Source organism: Pelodiscus sinensis, chromosome 31, assembly GCF_052426305.1.
Source record: "Pelodiscus sinensis isolate ZL-2025 chromosome 31, ASM5242630v1, whole genome shotgun sequence".
NCBI classification, from domain to species: Eukaryota; Metazoa; Chordata; order Testudines; family Trionychidae; genus Pelodiscus; species Pelodiscus sinensis.
In genome coordinates, this window is record NC_143082.1 from 14,797 (window position 1) to 42,468 (window position 27,672).

At 53.7% G+C, this 27,672-nt stretch overlaps 1 long non-coding RNA gene across 1 annotated transcript; it reads right to left on the bottom strand.

The window, feature by feature from the left end:
* Positions 1 to 1,256: 1,256 nt before the first annotated feature.
* LOC142826090 (uncharacterized) lies at positions 1,257 to 8,534 on the bottom strand. Its single transcript, XR_012900368.2, has 3 exons — positions 6,039 to 8,534; positions 2,800 to 2,863; positions 1,257 to 2,201 (listed from the first exon to the last, which is right to left on the bottom strand). It is a non-coding gene; the product is annotated as an uncharacterized LOC142826090 (long non-coding RNA).
* Between the last annotated feature and the right edge of the window lie 19,138 nt (positions 8,535 to 27,672).

The window sequence follows — 27,672 nt, forward strand, 5'->3', positions numbered from 1 at the left end:
TAGCATATCCACATTGAGTGGACCCTGAACCGAAGTTAAGGCTGGCCAGAACCAGTGCTTCCAGGGCATCAGGTTAGGACTTAGAGTGTGGAGCTGCTAGCCGAGGATTGTGCTTAAAGGAACCCGACCCCCACCCTGGACAGACAGTTCTCAGGGTTCCCCACTTGCTTGTCTACCTCGATGAGGGACAGCAAAGCAGTCCTGTCTTGGAGGCACATCAAAGCACTTGGCCATCAACCTGGCTGCACTTGCCGCAGGCTGCCATCCAAGGGGATCAATTGGGAGGCTGTCAGGATCCAGGAGGCCCTGCAGGAGAGCTTCCACCCCGAGGAGCCCGCAGAGTCACCCCAGTGCTCCCCATCGGGGGCTCATGCCCCATTCCTCCCTAACCTCCTTCCACTTACCCTTCCCTAGCCCCCTTCCTGATGTAAAAAATAAATGACACGTGTGTTGTTAAATAAAGAGAGTTTCTATTTTTGAAAACTGAGGGGTGGGGATTAACCTCTGGGGAGACTGGGAAAAGGTGGTGGGAGAGGGGAGGTGGAAACCTGGGAGGAGGGAGCTGGAAGGGGGAAGCCAGGGGAAGGAGGAGGAGGGGAAGTATAAAACTATGGTATGCCATATCTTCAGTACTGTGGTCTCCTCACCTCAAAAAAGATATTTTGGCTTTGGAAAGGGTTCAGAAAAGGGCAACTACAATGATTAGGGGTTTGGAACAGGTCCCATATGAAGAGAGGCTAAAGAGACTGGGACTTTTCAGCTTAGAAAATAGGAGACTGAGGGGGATATGATAGAGGTCTATAAAATCATGAGTGGTATGGAGAGGGTGAATAAAGAAAAGTTCTTCATTAGTTCTCATAATAGAAGGACTAGAGGACACCAAATGAAATGAATGCAAGGAGTGGTATTCCCTGAGCAGCAGCCACGGCCTCCCTGAAGCCCAGACAGTGTGCAGGCCACCATCCTGCCCCCCTCCCCATGGCCAAGCAGCACAGACAAGTGCCAGGCCACAGTTGGGGTTCCCGCAGGTTGCTAAGAAGCCTGAAGCTGTGTGGCAATTCCCAGGGTCCCAAACCCCTGCCTGTACCTGGCATCAGTGTCTGTAGGAGCAGGTGGTTCCTCGCAGCCATGCGGGTGCAGGGGTAGGACGTCCCTCCCTGAGGTCGGACGTCCCTCCCTGAGGTCAGCCGTGTGTGTGTCCCCCTCCCCCCAGGATGTGATCAGCATGACATGTCACAGTACTGCACCATCCGCTTTGCTCCCGCCTCCACTGCCCTGTGTGTGATGGACCCTCACAGCACTCACCTGATGTTCCCTCCCCGGTGCCCAAAGTTGTCTGGGCAGGAACAATAGAGATGAAAGGTCTGGCAGGAGTGTCCACCAGGGCTTCTACCCGGAGGCCTTTATTTTCGACAAAAAATCTTCCCCGCGTCCACACTTCCCTTTTTTTGACAGATCTCTGTCAAAAATAGTGTTATTCCTCATAAAACGTAAAATGAGATTTACCGCTGTCAACAAAACCGCCGCATTCTGTTGATTTACTGTCGACAGAACGCGGCGGCTGTCTAGACACAGGTACAGATTTTTCGAACAATCCCTGTAGTCTAGACACACCCCGAGTGTCAGAGTTGCTGCATTACAGAATTGTGCATGCATTGCCAAAAGTGGCCATCGAGTGTCACTGTTGCTCTGTTGTGGCATTTTTACACTAGGCAGTTAGGAGTTATGAAATAACAGGCTAATGACTCCTGTTTGTGATGAGGAATAACCCTCATGTAGAAATTGTTATTTTGAAATGTCTTCAGTATATATGCTCAGCTGTTCTTATTTAGAAATAACTACTCCCCAGAGTCATTCAAAGTAATTACTCCCCAGTGCTTCCTGAGACTCTAAATCAATGTAGTACGTCAACATTAGGGGAGCCTGACTCAGACTAATTTCAAGGCTTCCCTGTAGTTTGGATGTTCTATTTCAAAGTAGTTAGCTTATTCTGACATAAGTGTGCAGCGTAGACATTATTCAAAATAATTTTAAAAGATTCAAGGTATAACTGCCTAACTAAGTACTGAGGGAAAACTGCAAATTTCCATTTGCTCTTAGTCTGCATTGCGCTAGCTGGCTTCCAGCCCTAGTGATGGGCTCAAGGCTTTAGTCTCTGCCACAAGTCAGCCATTCTTTCATGAATCCAATGCCACTGAGAACTGAAAAGAGAATGAGAGGAGACTTGTAAACTCAACCACCACTAGTGGTCAAAACACAGACATAAACATGTGCATCACCTAACTGCTGGTCACTGGAGACCCCTTCTTTATTCCTCTCCGGCCTATCCAGGTCCTAAAATGCTCATAATTTATAAGAAACTATGACCATCTCCACTTCACCACACCCTCAGTCCACTATACCCACACCCTACCCAGAATACTCTGGTCCTCTGAGGGACGTGATGATTGAGCAAGCAACTGGAGAACAATGTGATGATGTCCAGTGATTACACGGACAGATGCTCTGTAGTTTGTCGTCCCTCCCTCCACATCGCTGTATTTGAAGGGCAGCGACCCACGTGCAGCTACTTACAGAGAGGAAAGGACAATCCCAGACAATTACCAGCCACGGGCAGAGCTCTGCCTTCCCCAGGATCTGTCCCATGGAAATCACAAGCATCTCTGCTCGCAAGGAGGCACCTCGCTGCACAGACACTGGCTGAAGATAATTTCACAAAACATACACCAGCTCCTACACCGTCACGAGAGAGCTCCTCAGCTCCACTGTCAATAGGAACAACAGGTGACTCAGACTCACTTCAGGCAGATGCCCCTCATCTAGCTGGATCTCCAGAGTGGCTCCGATTGCCTACAGCAGGCCTCTGCAACAGCAAATAACCCACGGAAGAAGTATCACTGCCAAAAATGCTACAGCTGCATGAGAGCGTCCAGTACCTGCCTCTCTCTCCAACCCTTTCTACAACATGGCTGTTCCGCTACAAGACACAGACTGAACACCGATGGGTCAGTTGGCTGTAGCTCCCCGCTGACATCAGGATTATGCCAAGAGACCCACTCATCTTCCATGCACTTGAGTCCAAGCCAGTAAGAATGCAAACACACCTCACATGCCGCTTCCTCTCTTTTTTCTGTTGTGTTGGCTAACACGGATTCATATGCTCTTGTGTTGCCCAAACGTCCAGTTTTGTGAGACCCCTTTTTAACTCATTCCTACCAGCTTTGGATTAGGGATGTTAAAGACGAGTCTATCCCCATAAGCAAATGCTTATGGGATAGTTGTCTGTTGACTAGTCAGCTAGTCGATTCCCCACACCTTGCTGCCTCTCTGAGATTGAAGTACTCCTTCCCCCCTGCCCCCGCTTTCTAAGTGGCAGCACTGCATGGCTGAGCTGGGGATCAGCTGTGCGGCAGCTGCCCCTTTGAAAAGCCACCTCCACACGTTTAAAGGGGCAGACATGGACCCAGGGGTCAGCTGAGAACTCCCTAGTTGATCCACAGCTCTGCGTAGCATTTCCCCAGCTAGCCCCAGGTTCCACACGGCATGACCTGGGGCTCCTCATGGCATGCAGCACGGCATGGAGCCTGGGGTCAGTGGGGGACTCAGAGTCCCCAGCTGAACCCAAGCTCCATTACTTTGAAATGCACAAGAGTCCCTGCTGGGCTCTTGTACTTTTCAAAGGAGGAATGGGGAAGTGCCTATCGACTTTGATTTAGTCACTATTTATCCCTTTAGTCTCTCCTTTTTCAAGAACATTTGTGAGACGTTTAATAGCAGTGGTCCAAATGCAGATCCCAAAAGCATAACACTCATTCCTACTCTCCCCGTCATAGTCACCAGGCTGCTGGTCAGTCCTCATGGTTAAGGGGTTATCCTAGCCAGATATTTGGTCAGCCAATAACAATGCAGGTAGGGATTTCAAACTGGGAACAAAGGAATTTTTAACTTTTTCCTCCTCTGTCTGAGGCAGAGTGGGTTCTTCCAGGTAACAGGGAGCTGCGAGGCTGTCTCGCTCTCTCTAAGAAAAGTCTTTTCACAATATGTAAGTAGGGCAAAGTTTAATTAATCTATCATGTTTTTAATTGTTTTATGGTTTGGGAATTTCAAATTGATGTTAAAAGTGTTTTTTTTCCTCTTTTGTAATGAAGCTTTCTAACCCACAGAATTGTCTCTGGCTACGTCTAGACTGGCATGATTTTCCGGAAATGGTTTTAACGGAAAAGTTTTCCGTTAAAAGCATTTTTGGAAAAGAGCTTCTAGATTGGCACAAACGCTTTTCCGCAAAAGCATGCTTTTCCGCAAAAAAGCCCTGATCGCCATTTTCGTGATCGGGGCTTTTTTGTGGAAAACAAAGCTGAGCTGTCTATACTGGCCCTTTTGCGCAAAAGTTTTGCGCAAAACGACTTTTGCCCGAATGGGAGCAGCATAGTTTTCCGCAAGAACACTGACAATCTTACATGAGATCGTCAGTGCTTTTCCGGAAAAGCAAGCAGCCAGTGTAGACAGCTGGCAAGTTATTCTGGAAAAGCGCCTGAATTTCCAGAATAAGTTGCCAGTATAGACACAGCCTCTGAGTATACAAATTGGTGGCCCTTACCATCTAGCTACCTTAACTATACTTGCAACGGTAGTATTGTTTTGATAATAAAAAGTTTGTTTTCTTTTCTAATTAACCTGCTATAGGTTTATTTTGGTGTCCTAGTTTTATCTGTAAGCTCTCTGTCTGACTGTCTGGGAGTCAGCTAGCACAGACTGCAGCTTATTTTTCTCTTTTCTTTTTCAAGCTCTGAGGGGAAAAAGAGCTTGAGGTACCCCTGAGGTTTTAGGGAGGAGTTTCCCAAGTGATCTCATCCCTAGTTTTCTTGGACTACTTGGGTGATGGCAGTGGATATTCCCTAAAATTTGGGTTTTAGGATTTTGGGGGGAAGTTTTTGTACCAAAGCCTGGAGAGATCAGGTTTTGGGGTACTTTTGCGGGCCCCTGCTCCTGCATTTGTTGTGCCAGAGTGGGTTACCCCCCCCATCTTTTATGGGGAGTACCCAGCAATGTTTTTATGAGGATCTAACAATACTTCAACTGCTTGAATGTCCGTCCATTTGTTATAAAGAACGAGAGGGGCGGGGTGATTTAAGCATAATAAAGTCCATGCCCCAAAGACAAAGCCGCATCAGCTCAAACTCTGTTGCATTTAAGAACTGCCTCTGGAGTTAGGACATGGGCTTTAAGCACACCTCATGTATGAAATCCAGGGTTTCAAACTCAGGAGGGGGGCTACTGCCCTCCTACCCCATTTCTCTACCCAATTCTACACCCATAGGACCAAGGGCACCTACCCCCCTCAAACAATGGTGCCCTTGGCCTTATGGGTGGAGAAAGGGCAGGGTTAGGAGTGCACATTGCCATGGGCTGGGGGTGTTAAAAGGAAGAGAAAGGAGGGGTTGAGGGATCCACTGGATGGACGGGTGGACTGGAAGGATCAAGAGCGTGTTGGGTTGGGGGCCGTTAGGGAGGAGGAGGAGGGTGGGTGAGGGGGTCCTTATGTGTTGAAAGATGAATGGGGCGAAGGTAGGGTGAGGGTTGAGGTGAGCTGGGAAGGTGGCTGTGACGGACCGGGCCAGGTCTTGGCACAGCTGAGGGCGTCCGCTCAGGGCGAATTGCTCAAAACTCGGGGCTCCTTACAGCCCCAGACTGGAAGCCTTTCCCAAATAGGCCATAAACCGGTCACACTGAGTGCTTTAGCGGCCAATCTGGCCAGCCAGAAGCCTCACGAGCAAAACCCCTCAGACACCCCAGCTCTCCCTGTGCCACAATTAGCCCCGGGCCTGCACACAGGTGAGGGGGTTGTAGAACCCAATCTCACCTTCCCTGAACGGGTCTTTCCGGTCCCAAAGAACCAGCCACAAATCCCCGGTCAGTTTACACTTTGGATCTTACCCACAAGATCACGCTGGGCCAATCCTTTAGAATCTAAAATCTAAAGGTTTATTAATAAAAGAAAGAAAAGCATGAGAGTAAGGTTGTTAAGGAGAATACATTACATGCACCAGTCACCGAGTTCTCGATGCAGGCTCTCAGCAGAGATGTTATAACTGCTATCTTAAAGGTCTCTGGTGTTCATCCTATGTCAGGATGGGTCAGCAACCCTCCTCGGCTCTCTGTTCCTTGCAAGGCTGCATCTAGGATCAGTAGCAGAATTGAAGACAAGATGAAGTCCGCCTCATGGCACTTGTATATTTCCCCGGTACCTTCCAAGTGGAGCAGGTCACATGGTCGAATGACTTAGCTCTGTTTCATATGTCAGCAGCCATTTTGCCCTGGCTGGGTTGCATGTTCCCAGACACAGTCCTCAGGTGAGTATTGGGCACCTTGAGAGCCATTGTCCCTGGACCAGTGCTAATTAGCATACTCATTCAACGGACAATCCTCCTTTACAACAGGCAGTGCAGGCCAATATCAGCACAGACTCCATATTCATAACTCCACACACAGATATCATACAAGTACATGAGTGGCATATACAGAATCAGTAGAACATGAGCTTTCATTTGACATCTCGCATGGCCCCCTTTGTATAGACTTTGGAGCAAACACCTCCCCCCAATTGGTGCAACAGTGATCTGGCTGCTCCCCTTAAAATCCAGTAACGTGACACCCAGACAAAAGACCAGAGCCTCTGCTTTCCTATTCCTTTGAGGCCACTCCCTACCACCCACTGCTCCGACTTAAGGACAAAAGCAATTGTGTAACTGTTTAACTTCAAAAATATCTCACCAAATGTAGTGATTGGGCAACAAAATAGCAAATGAAATTTGATGTGAATAAGTATAAAGTAACGCACATTGGAAAAAAATAACCCCAACTATACATGCCATATGATGAGGGCTAATTTAGCTACAACTAATCAGGAAACATATCTTGGAGTTATCGTGGATAGTTCTCTGAAAATGCAGTATGCGGTCAAAAAAGCAAATAGGATGCTAGTAATTATTAAAAAAGGAATAGAAAATAAGATGAAGAATATCTTAATGCCCCTATATAAAACTTCTGTACACAGTGTTCAAGATGTGGGCATACTATATGTGGTCTCCTCACCTCAAAAAAGATACTGTACTTTGGCATTAGAAAAGGTTCAGAAAAGGGCAACTAAAATGAAGTATAAAACTATGGTACGCCATATCTTCAGTACTGTGTACAGATGTGGTCTCCTCACCTCAAAAAAGATATTTTGGCCTTGGAAAGGATTCAGAAAAGGGCAACTACAATGATTAGTGGTTTGGAACAGGTCCCATATGAAGAGAGGCTAAAGAGACTAGGACTTTTCAGCTTAGAAAAGAGGAGACTGAGGGGGATATGACAGAGGTCTATAAAATCATGAGTGGTGTGGAGAAGGTGAAGATAGAAAAGTTCTTTACTTGTTCCCATAATATAAGAACTAGAGGACACCAAATGAAATGAATGGGTAGCAGGCTTAAACCTAATGAAAGAAAGTTCTTCACACAGCGCACAGTCAACCTGTGGAACTCCTTGCCAGAGGATGCTGTGAAGGCTAGGACTATAACAGAGTTTTAAAAAAAACTAGATAAATTCATGGAGGTTACATCCATAAAAGGCTATTAGCCTGGGGGAAGGAAGAAATGGTGCCCCTGGCCTCTGTTTGTCAAAGGCTGGAGATGGATGGCAGGAGACAAATTGCTTGATCATTGTCTTTGGTCCACCCCCTCTGGGGCACCTGGCACTGGCCACTGTTGGCAGACAGGCTACTGAGCTAGATGGCCTTTTGGTCTGACCCAGTATAGCCATTCTTATGTTCTTATCAGTATCAGAAGTGCACCGATGGATACGGAGCACGTAGCTCCGCGGGATCTGGTGCTTCTGGGGCGATGACTTAAAAGCCAGCTCCCCACGCGCACAGGCTCTCACCTGCCCCCAGCCCTTGCTGACTCTGTATTAGAGACAGCAAGGGGGAGGGAAGCGTGTGTAGTTGTCAGGATTAACCGATAAGCCCAGGCTTATCAGTTAATCGTATACACGACTATACGCTAATATCCCATTCACCGACTGTCACTGTTAGCATTTCTGTAACGCAGTAAGTGCACTGCCGGGAGCAGGTACGCCTTGAGAGGCCTCCAAGCTTACCCAGTACATGGAGAGACCTTTTCTCAAAGGCCCAGCTTCTGATGGGTTTGGTCCTCCTTCTGGGATGCCACCGGATGTGCTGGGATTTCACTGAGACTACTTGCTCCACTAGCCTTGCCTGCCTCTCCCTGTTTTGCTGACTTAGGCTCTCTGGCCTCTGGGCCAGGCTGGGATGCACCAAGTGTAGAAACACAGAGTCTGCAAACAGCTCTATACAGTAAGGCTTAGCTAGAAAATCGTCCAGCACTCAATTGCAGTTCCCCTCCGGAAAGTACACCCAAAATAATATTATCTGACGCGGGAGAGAAATCACTACAATGCAAGCTCATACGTTTGCCCATCCCCTCAATGAGGAGTAACATACGCACAACTTCTCCCGCTCCCCTCCTGCTGTTAGAAATTACACAAAACTACATTTGTTTTATTAAAATCTAGCTTTAACAGTTGAGAGATTGCTGTTGTTTATCAAAACAAAAGAAAGCACGCATACCGTGTATGGGTGTAGGCATGGATGCAGGAAGGGCAGCATTAGGAGTACAGGTTGCCATGGGATGTGGGTGTAGAAAGGAAGAGAAGGCGGGTGGGACCCAATGGATGGGAGGATGGACTGGAAGGGTCTGGAGTGTGGAATGGCATGGGATGGGGGGTTGTTGAGAAGGAAGAGTAGAGTGGTTGAGGGAGTCCTTACATGCGGAAGGAGGGCTGGGGGGAAGGTAGTGATGGGGGTCACATGGCAGGCGGGATGGGAGTGTGGGGGAGGGACTGTGGGTTTGGAAGGGAAGAAACGGGGCTGAAGGGTCCTATAGATGGGGGAAAGGTAGGGATAGGGATAGAGTGTGGGATGGAGAGTGTTCTAGGGAGGAACCGATTCCTCTGCAAGGGTGGCCGAAAAAGCCCAGCGTTAGCTCCCACTCACTAAGGTCTGTGGCTGTGCGAATGCTATCCTTTAGCCCTTTCCCCCCCTCTCGCCTATGTATCGGGTCCTCTACAAGAACACTGAGTCAGTCAGCCATGACGTACCACCGCTCTCCCTTGCGCGACTGGCGTACCTGCAGAATTCCCGTTGGCTCCTGAACCCTTAACCCTTGGAGATGATCACCTGGAATGCCTGCAAGTGTGCTGTACAAGGACAGGGCAGAAGTAGAGCAAGGACAAAGACACAGACAGAAACAGACAGACAGAACGTATTGGCCAATACGAGAGAGCAACAAGAGAGAAACACATGAGAGGCAGCCAGAAACCTTACCACCTTGCGTCTTCCTCCTCGAGCCAAGCGTCTGCTGAGAAGGACACCGTGTTCCAGAGAAACCAGCACCCCTGACAAACGGGAGCCCTGTTTCTCCCACTACCAAGGAAGCACCTCGGGAACCTCCGCTCGGACTCGCTGTCTAAGCAAACGTGACTTCCCTCCCTAGACTCGAGTGAGCCGTAAGTTGAGGGATTTCCAGACCCGACACTTATCTCCCGGTCAGCGATGGCTGCTCCGCTCCCAGCCGGACGGTTCTCGCCTCGCTTCGACCAAGCTCCCGAGCTCGCTGTTCTCGTTTCCGTTCCATCCCCAGACGGGAGGACACCGGGACGGTTGACTTCTTATCGCTCGCTACCGAACACAGCAGAGGGGAAAAAACAAACAAACAACTTAGCTTTTCAGTCCGCAAGGACGCGGCATCGCTTGTCCTCCCACCATCGGCCACCCCCGCCCGCTGCCGCTACAGGAACGGGGAGTGAAAGGAGGCCTTGAATCTCTATCCACGCTCAGTTGAACCGCCTACTGCCCCTTCACCAATCCCCAAGCCACCAGGCTCCGTGCCCCAGTAGGAAGCTCTCTGCCTCAGAAGAAACATGCTGCGAGGACGCTTGAAGATTTCAAAGCACGCACCTCTTACTCACACAGAGCCATGGGAAGGCCGAACGCTGAGGACCCTTCACGTGTTCCGAGAATCACGTCCAGGCAGCTCAAGTCCATCTCGGACGGTATCTTCTCAGCCCACGGCCCCGCACCGATTCCTCGGCAAGGGTGGCCGAAAAAGCCCAGCGTTAGCTCCCACTCACTAAGGTCTGTGGCTGTGAGAATTCTATCCTTTAGCTCTTTCCCCCCCTCTCGCCTATGTATCGGGTCCTCTACAAGAACACTGAGTCAGTCAGCCATGACGTACCACCGCTCTCCCTTGTGCGACTGGCGTACCTGCAGAATTCCCGTTGGCTCCTGAACCCTTAACCCTTGGAGATGATCACCTGGAATGCCTGCAAGTGTGCTGTACAAGGACAGGGCAGAAGTAGAGCAAGGACAAAGACACAGACAGAAACAGACAGACAGAACGTATTGGCCAATACGAGAGAGCAACAAGAGAGAAACACATGAGAGGCAGCCAGAAACCTTACCACCTTGCGTCTTCCTCCTCGAGCCAAGCGTCTGCTGAGAAGGACACCGTGTTCCAGAGAAACCAGCACCCCTGACAAACGGGAGCCCTGTTTCTCCCACTACCAAAGAAGCACCTCGGGAACCTCCGCTCGGACTCGCTGTCTAAGCAAACGTGACTTCCCTCCCTAGACTCGAGTGAGCCGTAAGTTGAGGGATTTCCAGACCCGACACTTATCTCCCGGTCAGCGATGGCTGCTCTGCTCCCAGCCGGACGGTTCTCGCCTCGCTTCGACCAAGCTCCCGAGCTCGCTGTTCTCGTTTCCGTTCCATCCCCAGACGGGAGGACACCGGGAGGGTTGACTTCTTATCGCTCGCTACCGAACACAGCAGAGGGGAAAAAACAAACAAACAACTTAGCTTTTCAGTCCGCAAGGACGCGGCATCGCTTGTCCTCCCACCATCGGCCACCCCCGCCCGCTGCCGCTACAGGAACGGGGAGAGAACGGAGGCCTTGAATATCTATCCACGCTCTGTTGAACCGCCTACTGCCCCTTCACCAGTCCCCAAGCCACCAGGCTCCGTGCCCCAGCAGGAAGCTCTCTGCCTCAGAAGCAACATACTGCCAGGACGCTTGAAGATTTCAAAGCACGCACCTCTTATTCACACAGAGCCATGGGAAGGCCGAACGCTGAGGACCCTTCACGTGTTCCGAAGATCACGTCCACGCAGCTCAAGTCCATCACGGACGGTATCTTCTCAGCCCACGGCCCCGCACCGATTCCTCTGCAAGGGTGGCCGAAAAAGCCCAGCGTTAGCTCCCACTCACTAAGGTCTGTGGCTGTGCGAATGCTATCCTTTAGCCCTTTCCCCCCCTCTCGCCTAAGTATCGGGTCCTCTACAAGAACACTGAGTCAGTCAGCCATGACGTACCACCGCTCTCCCTTGCGCGACTGGCGTACCTGCAGAATTCCCGTTGGCTCCTGAACCCTTAACCCTTGGAGATGATCACCTGGAATGCCTGCAAGTGTGCTGTACAAGGACAGGGCAGAAGTAGAGCAAGGACAAAGACACAGACAGAAACAGACAGACAGAACGTATTGGCCAATACGAGAGAGCAACAAGAGAGAAACACATGAGAGGCAGCCAGAAACCTTACCAACTTGCGTCTTCCTCCTCGAGCCAAGCGTCTGCTGAGAAGGACACCGTGTTCCAGAGAAACCAGCACCCCTGACAAACGGGAGCCCTGTTTCTCCCACTACCAAGGAAGCACCTCGGGAACCTCCGCTCGGACTCGCTGTCTAAGCAAACGTGACTTCCCTCCCTAGACTCGAGTGAGCCGTAAGTTGAGGGATTTCCAGACCCGACACTTATCTCCCGGTCAGCGATGGCTGCTCCGCTCCCAGCCGGACGGTTCTCGCCTCGCTTCGACCAAGCTCCCGAGCTCGCTGTTCTCGTTTCCGTTCCATCCCCAGACGGGAGGACACCGGGAGGGTTGACTTCTTATCGCTCGCTACCGAACACAGCAGAGGGGAAAAAACAAACAAACAACTTAGCTTTTCAGTCCGCAAGGACGCGGCATCGCTTCTCCTCCCACCATCGGCCACCCCCGCCCGCTGCCACTCCAGGAACGCGGAGAGAACGGAGGCCTTGAATATCTATCCACGCTCTGTTGAACCGCCTACTGCCCCTTCACCAGTCCCCAAGCCACCAGGCTCCGTGCCCCAGCAGGAAGCTCTCTGCCTCAGAAGCAACATACTGCCAGGACGCTTGAAGATTTCAAAGCACGCACCTCTTATTCACACAGAGCCATGGGAAGGCCGAACGCTGAGGACCCTTTACGTGTTCCGAGAATCACGTCCAGGCAGCTCAAGTCCATCACGGACGGTATCTTCTCAGCCCACGGCCCCGCACCGATTCCTCTGCAAGGGTGGCCGAAAAAGCCCAGCATTAGCTCTCACTCACTAAGGTCTGTGGCTGTGCGAATGCTATCCTTTAGCCCTTTCCCCCCCTCTCGCCTATGTATCGGGTCCTCTACAAGAACACTGAGTCAGTCAGCCATGACGTACCACCGCTCTCCCTTGCGCGACTGGCGTACCTGCAGAATTCCCGTTGGCTCCTGAACCCTTAACCCTTGGAGATGATCACCTGGAATGCCTGCAAGTGTGCTGTACAAGGACAGGGCAGAAGTAGAGCAAGGACAAAGACACAGACAGAAACAGACAGACAGAACGTATTGGCCAATACGAGAGAGCAACAAGAGAGAAACACATGAGAGGCAGCCAGAAACCTTACCACCTTGCGTCTTCCTCCTCGAGCCAAGCGTCTGCTGAGAAGGACACCGTGTTCCAGAGAAACCAGCACCCCTGACAAACGGGAGCCCTGTTTCTCCCACTACCAAGGAAGCACCTCGGGAACCTCCGCTCGGACTCGCTGTCTAAGCAAACGTGACTTCCCTCCCTAGACTCGAGTGAGCCGTAAGTTGAGGGATTTCCAGACCCGACACTTATCTCCCGGTCAGCGATGGCTGCTCTGCTCCCAGCCGGACGGTTCTCGCCTCGCTTCGACCAAGCTCCCGAGCTCGCTGTTCTCGTTTCCGTTCCATCCCCAGACGGGAGGACACCGGGAGGGTTGACTTCTTATCGCTCGCTACCGAACACAGCAGAGGGGAAAAAACAAACAAACAACTTAGCTTTTCAGTCCGCAAGGACGCGGCATCGCTTCTCCTCCCACCATCGGCCACCCCCGCCCGCTGCCACTCCAGGAACGTGGAGAGAACGGAGGCCTTGAATATCTATCCACGCTCTGTTGAACCGCCTACTGCCCCTTCACCAGTCCCCAAGCCACCAGGCTCCGTGCCCCAGCAGGAAGCTCTCTGCCTCAGAAGCAACATACTGCCAGGACGCTTGAAGATTTCAAAGCACGCACCTCTTATTCACACAGAGCCATGGGAAGGCCGAACGCTGAGGACCCTTTACGTGTTCCGAAGATCACGTCCACGCAGCTCAAGTCCATCACGGATGGTATCTTCTCAGCCCACGGCCCCGCACCGATTCCTCTGCAAGGGTGGCCGAAAAAGCCCAGCGTTAGCTCTCACTCACTAAGGTCTGTGGCTGTGCGAATGCTATCCTTTAGCCCTTTCCCCCCCTCTCGCCTAAGTATCGGGTCCTCTACAAGAACACTGAGTCAGTCAGCCATGACGCACCACCGCTCTCCATTGCACGACTGGCGTACCTGCAGAATTCCCGTTGGCTCCTGAGCCCTTAACCCTTGGAGATGCTCCCTGGAATGCCTGCAAGTGTGCTGTACAAGGACACGGCAGAAGCAGAGCAAGGACAAAGACACAGACAGAAACAGACAGACAGAACGTATTGGCCAATACGAGAGAGCAACAAAAGAGAAACACATAAGAGACAGCCAGAAACCTTACCACCTTGCGTCTTCCTCCTCGAGCCAAGCGTCTGCTGAGAAGGACACCGTGTTCCAGAGAAACCAGCACCCCTGACAAACGGGAGACCTGTTTCTCCCACTACCAAGGAGGCACCTCGGGAACCTCCGCTCGGACTCGCTGTCTAAGCAAACGTGACTTCCCTCCCTAAACTCGAGTGAGCCGTAAGTTGAGGGATTTCCAGACCCGACACTTATCTCCCGGTCAGCGATGGCTGCTCCGCTCCCAGCCGGACGGTTCTCGCCTCGCTTCGACCAAGCTCCAGAGCTCGCTGTTCTCGTTTCCGTTCCATGCCCAGACGGGAGGACACCGGGACGGTTGACTTCTTATCGCTCGCTACCGACATAGCAGAGGGGAAAAAACAAACAAACAACTTAGCATTTCAGTCCGCAAGGACGCGGCATCGCTTCTCCTCCCACCATCGCACCACAGCCTCCCACCATCGGCCACCACCTCCCGTTGCCGCTACAGGAACGGGGAGTGAAAGGAGGCCTTGAATCTCTATCCACGCTCAGTTGAACCGCCTACTGCCCCTTCACCAATCCCCAAGCCACCAGGCTCCGTGCCCCAGCAGGAAGCTCTCTGCCTCAGAAGAAACATGCTGCCAGGACGCTTGAAGATTTCAAAGCAAGCACCTCTTACTCACACAGAGCCATGGGAAGGCCGAACGCTGAGGACCCTTCACGTGTTCCGAGAATCACGTCCAGGCAGCTCAAGTCCATCTCGGACGGTATCTTCTCAGCCCACGGCCCCGCACCGATTCCTCTGCAAGGGTGGCCGAAAAAGCCCAGCGTTAGCTCCCACTCACTAAGGTCTGTGGCTGTGCGAATGCTATCCTTTAGCCCTTTCCCCCCCTCTCGCCTATGTATCGGGTCCTCTACAAGAACACTGAGTCAGTCAGCCATGACGTACCACCGCTCTCCCTTGCGCGACTGGCGTACCTGCAGAATTCCCGTTGGCTCCTGAACCCTTAACCCTTGGAGATGATCACCTGGAATGCCTGCAAGTGTGCTGTACAAGGACAGGGCAGAAGTAGAGCAAGGACAAAGACACAGACAGAAACAGACAGACAGAACGTATTGGCCAATACGAGAGAGCAACAAGAGAGAAACACATGAGAGGCAGCCAGAAACCTTACCACCTTGCGTCTTCCTCCTCGAGCCAAGCGTCTGCTGAGAAGGACACCGTGTTCCAGAGAAACCAGCACCCCTGTCAAACGGGAGCCCTGTTTCTCCCACTACCAAGGAAGCACCTCGGGAACCTCCGCTCTGACTCGCTGTCTAAGCAAACGTGACTTCCCTCCCTAGACTCGAGTGAGCCGTAAGTTGAGGGATTTCCAGACCCGACACTTATCTCCCGGTCAGCGATGGCTGCTCCGCTCCCAGCCGGACGGTTCTCGCCTCGCTTCGACCAAGCTCCCGAGCTCGCTGTTCTCGTTTCCGTTCCATCCCCAGACGGGAGGACACCGGGAGGGTTGACTTCTTATCGCTCGCTACCGAACACAGCAGAGGGGAAAAAACAAACAAACAACTTAGCTTTTCAGTCCGCAAGGACGCGGCATCGCTTGTCCTCCCACCATCGGCCACCCCCGCCCGCTGCCGCTACAGGAACGGGGAGTGAAAGGAGGCCTTGAATCTCTATCCACGCTCAGTTGAACCGCCTACTGCCCCTTCACCAATCCCCAAGCCACCAGGCTCCGTGCCCCAGTAGGAAGCTCTCTGCCTCAGAAGAAACATGCTGCGAGGACGCTTGAAGATTTCAAAGCACGCACCTCTTACTCACACAGAGCCATGGGAAGGCCGAACGCTGAGGACCCTTCACGTGTTCCGAGAATCACGTCCAGGCAGCTCAAGTCCATCTCGGACGGTATCTTCTCAGCCCACGGCCCCGCACCGATTCCTCGGCAAGGGTGGCCGAAAAAGCCCAGCGTTAGCTCCCACTCACTAAGGTCTGTGGCTGTGAGAATTCTATCCTTTAGCTCTTTCCCCCCCTCTCGCCTATGTATCGGGTCCTCTACAAGAACACTGAGTCAGTCAGCCATGACGTACCACCGCTCTCCCTTGTGCGACTGGCGTACCTGCAGAATTCCCGTTGGCTCCTGAACCCTTAACCCTTGGAGATGATCACCTGGAATGCCTGCAAGTGTGCTGTACAAGGACAGGGCAGAAGTAGAGCAAGGACAAAGACACAGACAGAAACAGACAGACAGAACGTATTGGCCAATACGAGAGAGCAACAAGAGAGAAACACATGAGAGGCAGCCAGAAACCTTACCACCTTGCGTCTTCCTCCTCGAGCCAAGCGTCTGCTGAGAAGGACACCGTGTTCCAGAGAAACCAGCACCCCTGACAAACGGGAGCCCTGTTTCTCCCACTACCAAAGAAGCACCTCGGGAACCTCCGCTCGGACTCGCTGTCTAAGCAAACGTGACTTCCCTCCCTAGACTCGAGTGAGCCGTAAGTTGAGGGATTTCCAGACCCGACACTTATCTCCCGGTCAGCGATGGCTGCTCTGCTCCCAGCCAGACGGTTCTCGCCTCGCTTCGACCAAGCTCCCGAGCTCGCTGTTCTCGTTTCCGTTCCATCCCCAGACGGGAGGACACCGGGAGGGTTGACTTCTTATCGCTCGCTACCGAACACAGCAGAGGGGAAAAAACAAACAAACAACTTAGCTTTTCAGTCCGCAAGGACGCGGCATCGCTTGTCCTCCCACCATCGGCCACCCCCGCCCGCTGCCGCTACAGGAACGGGGAGAGAACGGAGGCCTTGAATATCTATCCACGCTCTGTTGAACCGCCTACTGCCCCTTCACCAGTCCCCAAGCCACCAGGCTCCGTGCCCCAGCAGGAAGCTCTCTGCCTCAGAAGCAACATACTGCCAGGACGCTTGAAGATTTCAAAGCACGCACCTCTTATTCACACAGAGCCATGGGAAGGCCGAACGCTGAGGACCCTTCACGTGTTCCGAAGATCACGTCCACGCAGCTCAAGTCCATCACGGACGGTATCTTCTCAGCCCACGGCCCCGCACCGATTCCTCTGCAAGGGTGGCCGAAAAAGCCCAGCATTAGCTCTCACTCACTAAGGTCTGTGGCTGTGCGAATGCTATCCTTTAGCCCTTTCCCCCCCTCTCGCCTATGTATCGGGTCCTCTACAAGAACACTGAGTCAGTCAGCCATGACGTACCACCGCTCTCCCTTGCGCGACTGGCGTACCTGCAGAATTCCCGTTGGCTCCTGAACCCTTAACCCTTGGAGATGATCACCTGGAATGCCTGCAAGTGTGCTGTACAAGGACAGGGCAGAAGTAGAGCAAGGACAAAGACACAGACAGAAACAGACAGACAGAACGTATTGGCCAATACGAGAGAGCAACAAGAGAGAAACACATGAGAGGCAGCCAGAAACCTTACCACCTTGCGTCTTCCTCCTCGAGCCAAGCGTCTGCTGAGAAGGACACCGTGTTCCAGAGAAACCAGCACCCCTGACAAACGGGAGCCCTGTTTCTCCCACTACCAAGGAAGCACCTCGGGAACCTCCGCTCGGACTCGCTGTCTAAGCAAACGTGACTTCCCTCCCTAGACTCGAGTGAGCCGTAAGTTGAGGGATTTCCAGACCCGACACTTATCTCCCGGTCAGCGATGGCTGCTCTGCTCCCAGCCGGACGGTTCTCGCCTCGCTTCGACCAAGCTCCCGAGCTCGCTGTTCTCGTTTCCGTTCCATCCCCAGACGGGAGGACACCGGGAGGGTTGACTTCTTATCGCTCGCTACCGAACACAGCAGAGGGGAAAAAACAAACAAACAACTTAGCTTTTCAGTCCGCAAGGACGCGGCATCGCTTCTCCTCCCACCATCGGCCACCCCCGCCCGCTGCCACTCCAGGAACGTGGAGAGAACGGAGGCCTTGAATATCTATCCACGCTCTGTTGAACCGCCTACTGCCCCTTCACCAGTCCCCAAGCCACCAGGCTCCGTGCCCCAGCAGGAAGCTCTCTGCCTCAGAAGCAACATACTGCCAGGACGCTTGAAGATTTCAAAGCACGCACCTCTTATTCACACAGAGCCATGGGAAGGCCGAACGCTGAGGACCCTTTACGTGTTCCGAAGATCACGTCCACGCAGCTCAAGTCCATCACGGATGGTATCTTCTCAGCCCACGGCCCCGCACCGATTCCTCTGCAAGGGTGGCCGAAAAAGCCCAGCGTTAGCTCTCACTCACTAAGGTCTGTGGCTGTGCGAATGCTATCCTTTAGCCCTTTCCCCCCCTCTCGCCTAAGTATCGGGTCCTCTACAAGAACACTGAGTCAGTCAGCCATGACGCACCACCGCTCTCCATTGCACGACTGGCGTACCTGCAGAATTCCCGTTGGCTCCTGAGCCCTTAACCCTTGGAGATGCTCCCTGGAATGCCTGCAAGTGTGCTGTACAAGGACACGGCAGAAGCAGAGCAAGGACAAAGACACAGACAGAAACAGACAGACAGAACGTATTGGCCAATACGAGAGAGCAACAAAAGAGAAACACATAAGAGACAGCCAGAAACCTTACCACCTTGCGTCTTCCTCCTCGAGCCAAGCGTCTGCTGAGAAGGACACCGTGTTCCAGAGAAACCAGCACCCCTGACAAACGGGAGACCTGTTTCTCCCACTACCAAGGAGGCACCTCGGGAACCTCCGCTCGGACTCGCTGTCTAAGCAAACGTGACTTCCCTCCCTAAACTCGAGTGAGCCGTAAGTTGAGGGATTTCCAGACCCGACACTTATCTCCCGGTCAGCGATGGCTGCTCCGCTCCCAGCCGGACGGTTCTCGCCTCGCTTCGACCAAGCTCCAGAGCTCGCTGTTCTCGTTTCCGTTCCATGCCCAGACGGGAGGACACCGGGACGGTTGACTTCTTATCGCTCGCTACCGACATAGCAGAGGGGAAAAAACAAACAAACAACTTAGCATTTCAGTCCGCAAGGACGCGGCATCGCTTCTCCTCCCACCATCGCACCACAGCCTCCCACCATCGGCCACCACCTCCCGTTGCCGCTACAGGAACGGGGAGTGAAAGGAGGCCTTGAATCTCTATCCACGCTCAGTTGAACCGCCTACTGCCCCTTCACCAATCCCCAAGCCACCAGGCTCCGTGCCCCAGCAGGAAGCTCTCTGCCTCAGAAGAAACATGCTGCCAGGACGCTTGAAGATTTCAAAGCAAGCACCTCTTACTCACACAGAGCCATGGGAAGGCCGAACGCTGAGGACCCTTCACGTGTTCCGAGAATCACGTCCAGGCAGCTCAAGTCCATCTCGGACGGTATCTTCTCAGCCCACGGCCCCGCACCGATTCCTCTGCAAGGGTGGCCGAAAAAGCCCAGCGTTAGCTCCCACTCACTAAGGTCTGTGGCTGTGCGAATGCTATCCTTTAGCCCTTTCCCCCCCTCTCGCCTATGTATCGGGTCCTCTACAAGAACACTGAGTCAGTCAGCCATGACGTACCACCGCTCTCCCTTGCGCGACTGGCGTACCTGCAGAATTCCCGTTGGCTCCTGAACCCTTAACCCTTGGAGATGATCACCTGGAATGCCTGCAAGTGTGCTGTACAAGGACAGGGCAGAAGTAGAGCAAGGACAAAGACACAGACAGAAACAGACAGACAGAACGTATTGGCCAATACGAGAGAGCAACAAGAGAGAAACACATGAGAGGCAGCCAGAAACCTTACCACCTTGCGTCTTCCTCCTCGAGCCAAGCGTCTGCTGAGAAGGACACCGTGTTCCAGAGAAACCAGCACCCCTGTCAAACGGGAGCCCTGTTTCTCCCACTACCAAGGAAGCACCTCGGGAACCTCCGCTCTGACTCGCTGTCTAAGCAAACGTGACTTCCCTCCCTAGACTCGAGTGAGCCGTAAGTTGAGGGATTTCCAGACCCGACACTTATCTCCCGGTCAGCGATGGCTGCTCCGCTCCCAGCCGGACGGTTCTCGCCTCGCTTCGACCAAGCTCCCGAGCTCGCTGTTCTCGTTTCCGTTCCATCCCCAGACGGGAGGACACCGGGAGGGTTGACTTCTTATCGCTCGCTACCGAACACAGCAGAGGGGAAAAAACAAACAAACAACTTAGCTTTTCAGTCCGCAAGGACGCGGCATCGCTTGTCCTCCCACCATCGGCCACCCCCGCCCGCTGCCGCTACAGGAACGGGGAGTGAAAGGAGGCCTTGAATCTCTATCCACGCTCAGTTGAACCGCCTACTGCCCCTTCACCAATCCCCAAGCCACCAGGCTCCGTGCCCCAGTAGGAAGCTCTCTGCCTCAGAAGAAACATGCTGCGAGGACGCTTGAAGATTTCAAAGCACGCACCTCTTACTCACACAGAGCCATGGGAAGGCCGAACGCTGAGGACCCTTCACGTGTTCCGAGAATCACGTCCAGGCAGCTCAAGTCCATCTCGGACGGTATCTTCTCAGCCCACGGCCCCGCACCGATTCCTCGGCAAGGGTGGCCGAAAAAGCCCAGCGTTAGCTCCCACTCACTAAGGTCTGTGGCTGTGAGAATTCTATCCTTTAGCTCTTTCCCCCCCTCTCGCCTATGTATCGGGTCCTCTACAAGAACACTGAGTCAGTCAGCCATGACGTACCACCGCTCTCCCTTGTGCGACTGGCGTACCTGCAGAATTCCCGTTGGCTCCTGAACCCTTAACCCTTGGAGATGATCACCTGGAATGCCTGCAAGTGTGCTGTACAAGGACAGGGCAGAAGTAGAGCAAGGACAAAGACACAGACAGAAACAGACAGACAGAACGTATTGGCCAATACGAGAGAGCAACAAGAGAGAAACACATGAGAGGCAGCCAGAAACCTTACCACCTTGCGTCTTCCTCCTCGAGCCAAGCGTCTGCTGAGAAGGACACCGTGTTCCAGAGAAACCAGCACCCCTGACAAACGGGAGCCCTGTTTCTCCCACTACCAAAGAAGCACCTCGGGAACCTCCGCTCGGACTCGCTGTCTAAGCAAACGTGACTTCCCTCCCTAGACTCGAGTGAGCCGTAAGTTGAGGGATTTCCAGACCCGACACTTATCTCCCGGTCAGCGATGGCTGCTCTGCTCCCAGCCAGACGGTTCTCGCCTCGCTTCGACCAAGCTCCCGAGCTCGCTGTTCTCGTTTCCGTTCCATCCCCAGACGGGAGGACACCGGGAGGGTTGACTTCTTATCGCTCGCTACCGAACACAGCAGAGGGGAAAAAACAAACAAACAACTTAGCTTTTCAGTCCGCAAGGACGCGGCATCGCTTCTCCTCCCACCATCGGCCACCCCCGCCCGCTGCCACTCCAGGAACGTGGAGAGAACGGAGGCCTTGAATATCTATCCACGCTCTGTTGAACCGCCTACTGCCCCTTCACCAGTCCCCAAGCCACCAGGCTCCGTGCCCCAGCAGGAAGCTCTCTGCCTCAGAAGCAACATACTGCCAGGACGCTTGAAGATTTCAAAGCACGCACCTCTTATTCACACAGAGCCATGGGAAGGCCGAACGCTGAGGACCCTTTACGTGTTCCGAAGATCACGTCCACGCAGCTCAAGTCCATCACGGATGGTATCTTCTCAGCCCACGGCCCCGCACCGATTCCTCTGCAAGGGTGGCCGAAAAAGCCCAGCGTTAGCTCTCACTCACTAAGGTCTGTGGCTGTGCGAATGCTATCCTTTAGCCCTTTCCCCCCCTCTCGCCTAAGTATCGGGTCCTCTACAAGAACACTGAGTCAGTCAGCCATGACGCACCACCGCTCTCCATTGCACGACTGGCGTACCTGCAGAATTCCCGTTGGCTCCTGAGCCCTTAACCCTTGGAGATGCTCCCTGGAATGCCTGCAAGTGTGCTGTACAAGGACACGGCAGAAGCAGAGCAAGGACAAAGACACAGACAGAAACAGACAGACAGAACGTATTGGCCAATACGAGAGAGCAACAAAAGAGAAACACATAAGAGACAGCCAGAAACCTTACCACCTTGCGTCTTCCTCCTCGAGCCAAGCGTCTGCTGAGAAGGACACCGTGTTCCAGAGAAACCAGCACCCCTGACAAACGGGAGACCTGTTTCTCCCACTACCAAGGAGGCACCTCGGGAACCTCCGCTCGGACTCGCTGTCTAAGCAAACGTGACTTCCCTCCCTAAACTCGAGTGAGCCGTAAGTTGAGGGATTTCCAGACCCGACACTTATCTCCCGGTCAGCGATGGCTGCTCCGCTCCCAGCCGGACGGTTCTCGCCTCGCTTCGACCAAGCTCCAGAGCTCGCTGTTCTCGTTTCCGTTCCATGCCCAGACGGGAGGACACCGGGACGGTTGACTTCTTATCGCTCGCTACCGAACACAGCAGAGGGGAAAAAACAAACAAACAACTTAGCATTTCAGTCTGCAAGGACGCGGCATCGCTTCTCCTCCCACCATCGCACCACAGCCTCCCACCATCGGCCACCACCTCCCGTTGCCGCTACAGGAACGGGGAGTGAAAGGAGGCCTTGAATCTCTATCCACGCTCAGTTGAACCGCCTACTGCCCCTTCACCAATCCCCAAGCCACCAGGCTCCGTGCCCCAGCAGGAAGCTCTCTGCCTCAGAAGAAACATGCTGCCAGGACGCTTGAAGATTTCAAAGCAAGCACCTCTTACTCACACAGAGCCATGGGAAGGCCGAACGCTGAGGACCCTTCACGTGTTCCGAGAATCACGTCCAGGCAGCTCAAGTCCATCTCGGACGGTATCTTCTCAGCCCACGGCCCCGCACCGATTCCTCTGCAAGGGTGGCCGAAAAAGCCCAGCGTTAGCTCCCACTCACTAAGGTCTGTGGCTGTGCGAATGCTATCCTTTAGCCCTTTCCCCCCCTCTCGCCTATGTATCGGGTCCTCTACAAGAACACTGAGTCAGTCAGCCATGACGTACCACCGCTCTCCCTTGCGCGTCTGGCGTACCTGCAGAATTCCCGTTGGCTCCTGAACCCTTAACCCTTGGAGATGATCACCTGGAATGCCTGCAAGTGTGCTGTACAAGGACAGGGCAGAAGTAGAGCAAGGACAAAGACACAGACAGAAACAGACAGACAGAACGTATTGGCCAATACGAGAGAGCAACAAGAGAGAAACACATGAGAGGCAGCCAGAAACCTTACCACCTTGCGTCTTCCTCCTCGAGCCAAGCGTCTGCTGAGAAGGACACCGTGTTCCAGAGAAACCAGCACCCCTGACAAACGGGAGCCCTGTTTCTCCCACTACCAAGGAAGCACCTCGGGAACCTCCGCTCTGACTCGCTGTCTAAGCAAACGTGACTTCCCTCCCTAGACTCGAGTGAGCCGTAAGTTGAGGGATTTCCAGACCCGACACTTATCTCCCGGTCAGCGATGGCTGCTCCGCTCCCAGCCGGACGGTTCTCGCCTCGCTTCGACCAAGCTCCCGAGCTCGCTGTTCTCGTTTCCGTTCCATCCCCAGACGGGAGGACACCGGGAGGGTTGACTTCTTATCGCTCGCTACCGAACACAGCAGAGGGGAAAAAACAAACAAACAACTTAGCTTTTCAGTCCGCAAGGACGCGGCATCGCTTGTCCTCCCACCATCGGCCACCCCCGCCCGCTGCCACTCCAGGAACGCGGAGAGAACGGAGGCCTTGAATATCTATCCACGCTCTGTTGAACCGCCTACTGCCCCTTCACCAGTCCCCAAGCCACCAGGCTCCGTGCCCCAGCAGGAAGCTCTCTGCCTCAGAAGCAACATACTGCCAGGACGCTTGAAGATTTCAAAGCACGCACCTCTTATTCACACAGAGCCATGGGAAGGCCGAACGCTGAGGACCCTTTACGTGTTCCGAGAATCACGTCCAGGCAGCTCAAGTCCATCACGGACGGTATCTTCTCAGCCCACGGCCCCGCACCGATTCCTCTGCAAGGGTGGCCGAAAAAGCCCAGCGTTAGCTCTCACTCACTAAGGTCTGTGGCTGTGCGAATGCTATCCTTTAGCCCTTTCCCCCCCTCTCGCCTAAGTATCGGGTCCTCTACAAGAACACTGAGTCAGTCAGCCATGACGTACCACCGCTCTCCCTTGCGCGACTGGCGTACCTGCAGAATTCCCGTTGGCTCCTGAACCCTTAACCCTTGGAGATGATCACCTGGAATGCCTGCAAGTGTGCTGTACAAGGACAGGGCAGAAGTAGAGCAAGGACAAAGACACAGACAGAAACAGACAGACAGAACGTATTGGCCAATACGAGAGAGCAACAAGAGAGAAACACGAGAGGCAGCCAGAAACCTTACCACCTTGCGTCTTCCTCCTCGAGCCAAGCGTCTGCTGAGAAGGACACCGTGTTCCAGAGAAACCAGCACCCCTGACAAACGGGAGCCCTGTTTCTCCCACTACCAAAGAAGCACCTCGGGAACCTCCGCTCGGACTCGCTGTCTAAGCAAACGTGACTTCCCTCCCTAGACTCGAGTGAGCCGTAAGTTGAGGGATTTCCAGACCCGACACTTATCTCCCGGTCAGCGATGGCTGCTCTGCTCCCAGCCGGACGGTTCTCGCCTCGCTTCGACCAAGCTCCCGAGCTCGCTGTTCTCGTTTCCGTTCCATCCCCAGACGGGAGGACACCGGGAGGGTTGACTTCTTATCGCTCGCTACCGAACACAGCAGAGGGGAAAAAACAAACAAACAACTTAGCTTTTCAGTCCGCAAGGACGCGGCATCGCTTGTCCTCCCACCATCGGCCACCCCCGCCCGCTGCCGCTACAGGAACGGGGAGAGAACGGAGGCCTTGAATATCTATCCACGCTCTGTTGAACCGCCTACTGCCCCTTCACCAGTCCCCAAGCCACCAGGCTCCGTGCCCCAGCAGGAAGCTCTCTGCCTCAGAAGCAACATACTGCCAGGACGCTTGAAGATTTCAAAGCACGCACCTCTTATTCACACAGAGCCATGGGAAGGCCGAACGCTGAGGACCCTTCACGTGTTCCGAAGATCACGTCCACGCAGCTCAAGTCCATCACGGACGGTATCTTCTCAGCCCACGGCCCCGCACCGATTCCTCTGCAAGGGTGGCCGAAAAAGCCCAGCGTTAGCTCCCACTCACTAAGGTCTGTGGCTGTGCGAATGCTATCCTTTAGCCCTTTCCCCCCCTCTCGCCTAAGTATCGGGTCCTCTACAAGAACACTGAGTCAGTCAGCCATGACGTACCACCGCTCTCCCTTGCGCGACTGGCGTACCTGCAGAATTCCCGTTGGCTCCTGAACCCTTAACCCTTGGAGATGATCACCTGGAATGCCTGCAAGTGTGCTGTACAAGGACAGGGCAGAAGTAGAGCAAGGACAAAGACACAGACAGAAACAGACAGACAGAACGTATTGGCCAATACGAGAGAGCAACAAGAGAGAAACACATGAGAGGCAGCCAGAAACCTTACCAACTTGCGTCTTCCTCCTCGAGCCAAGCGTCTGCTGAGAAGGACACCGTGTTCCAGAGAAACCAGCACCCCTGACAAACGGGAGCCCTGTTTCTCCCACTACCAAGGAAGCACCTCGGGAACCTCCGCTCGGACTCGCTGTCTAAGCAAACGTGACTTCCCTCCCTAGACTCGAGTGAGCCGTAAGTTGAGGGATTTCCAGACCCGACACTTATCTCCCGGTCAGCGATGGCTGCTCCGCTCCCAGCCGGACGGTTCTCGCCTCGCTTCGACCAAGCTCCCGAGCTCGCTGTTCTCGTTTCCGTTCCATCCCCAGACGGGAGGACACCGGGAGGGTTGACTTCTTATCGCTCGCTACCGAACACAGCAGAGGGGAAAAAACAAACAAACAACTTAGCTTTTCAGTCCGCAAGGACGCGGCATCGCTTCTCCTCCCACCATCGGCCACCCCCGCCCGCTGCCACTCCAGGAACGCGGAGAGAACGGAGGCCTTGAATATCTATCCACGCTCTGTTGAACCGCCTACTGCCCCTTCACCAGTCCCCAAGCCACCAGGCTCCGTGCCCCAGCAGGAAGCTCTCTGCCTCAGAAGCAACATACTGCCAGGACGCTTGAAGATTTCAAAGCACGCACCTCTTATTCACACAGAGCCATGGGAAGGCCGAACGCTGAGGACCCTTTACGTGTTCCGAGAATCACGTCCAGGCAGCTCAAGTCCATCACGGACGGTATCTTCTCAGCCCACGGCCCCGCACCGATTCCTCTGCAAGGGTGGCCGAAAAAGCCCAGCATTAGCTCTCACTCACTAAGGTCTGTGGCTGTGCGAATGCTATCCTTTAGCCCTTTCCCCCCCTCTCGCCTATGTATCGGGTCCTCTACAAGAACACTGAGTCAGTCAGCCATGACGTACCACCGCTCTCCCTTGCGCGACTGGCGTACCTGCAGAATTCCCGTTGGCTCCTGAGCCCTTAACCCTTGGAGATCATCACCTGGAATGCCTGCAAGTGTGCTGTACAAGGACAGGGCAGAAGTAGAGCAAGGACAAAGACACAGACAGAAACAGACAGACAGAACGTATTGGCCAATACGAGAGAGCAACAAGAGAGAAACACATGAGAGGCAGCCAGAAACCTTACCACCTTGCGTCTTCCTCCTCGAGCCAAGCGTCTGCTGAGAAGGACACCGTGTTCCAGAGAAACCAGCACCCCTGACAAACGGGAGCCCTGTTTCTCCCACTACCAAGGAAGCACCTCGGGAACCTCCGCTCGGACTCGCTGTCTAAGCAAACGTGACTTCCCTCCCTAGACTCGAGTGAGCCGTAAGTTGAGGGATTTCCAGACCCGACACTTATCTCCCGGTCAGCGATGGCTGCTCTGCTCCCAGCCGGACGGTTCTCGCCTCGCTTCGACCAAGCTCCAGAGCTCGCTGTTCTCGTTTCCGTTCCATGCCCAGACGGGAGGACACCGGGACGGTTGACTTCTTATCGCTCGCTACCGAACACAGCAGAGGGGAAAAAACAAACAAACAACTTAGCATTTCAGTCTGCAAGGACGCGGCATCGCTTCTCCTCCCACCATCGCACCACAGCCTCCCACCATCGGCCACCACCTCCCGTTGCCGCTACAGGAACGGGGAGTGAAAGGAGGCCTTGAATCTCTATCCACGCTCAGTTGAACCGCCTACTGCCCCTTCACCAATCCCCAAGCCACCAGGCTCCGTGCCCCAGCAGGAAGCTCTCTGCCTCAGAAGAAACATGCTGCCAGGACGCTTGAAGATTTCAAAGCACGCACCTCTTACTCACACAGAGCCATGGGAAGGCCGAACGCTGAGGACCCTTCACGTGTTCCGAGAATCACGTCCAGGCAGCTCAAGTCCATCTCGGACGGTATCTTCTCAGCCCACGGCCCCGCACCGATTCCTCTGCAAGGGTGGCCGAAAAAGCCCAGCGTTAGCTCCCACTCACTAAGGTCTGTGGCTGTGCGAATGCTATCCTTTAGCCCTTTCCCCCCCTCTCACCTATGTATCCGGTCCTCTACAAGAACACTGAGTCAGTCAGCCATGACGCACCACCGCTCTCCCTTGCGCGACTGGCATACCTGCAGAATTACCATTGGCTCCTGAGCACTTAACTCTTGGAGATGCTCACCTGGAATGCCTGCAAGTGTGCTGTAAAGGGACACGGGAGAAGCAGAGAAAGGACAAAGACACAGACAGAAACAGACAGACAGAACGTATTGGCCAATACTAGAGAGCAACAAGAGAGAAACACATAAGAGGCATTCAGAAACCTTACCACCTTGCGTCTTCCTCCTCGAGCCAAGCGTCTGCTG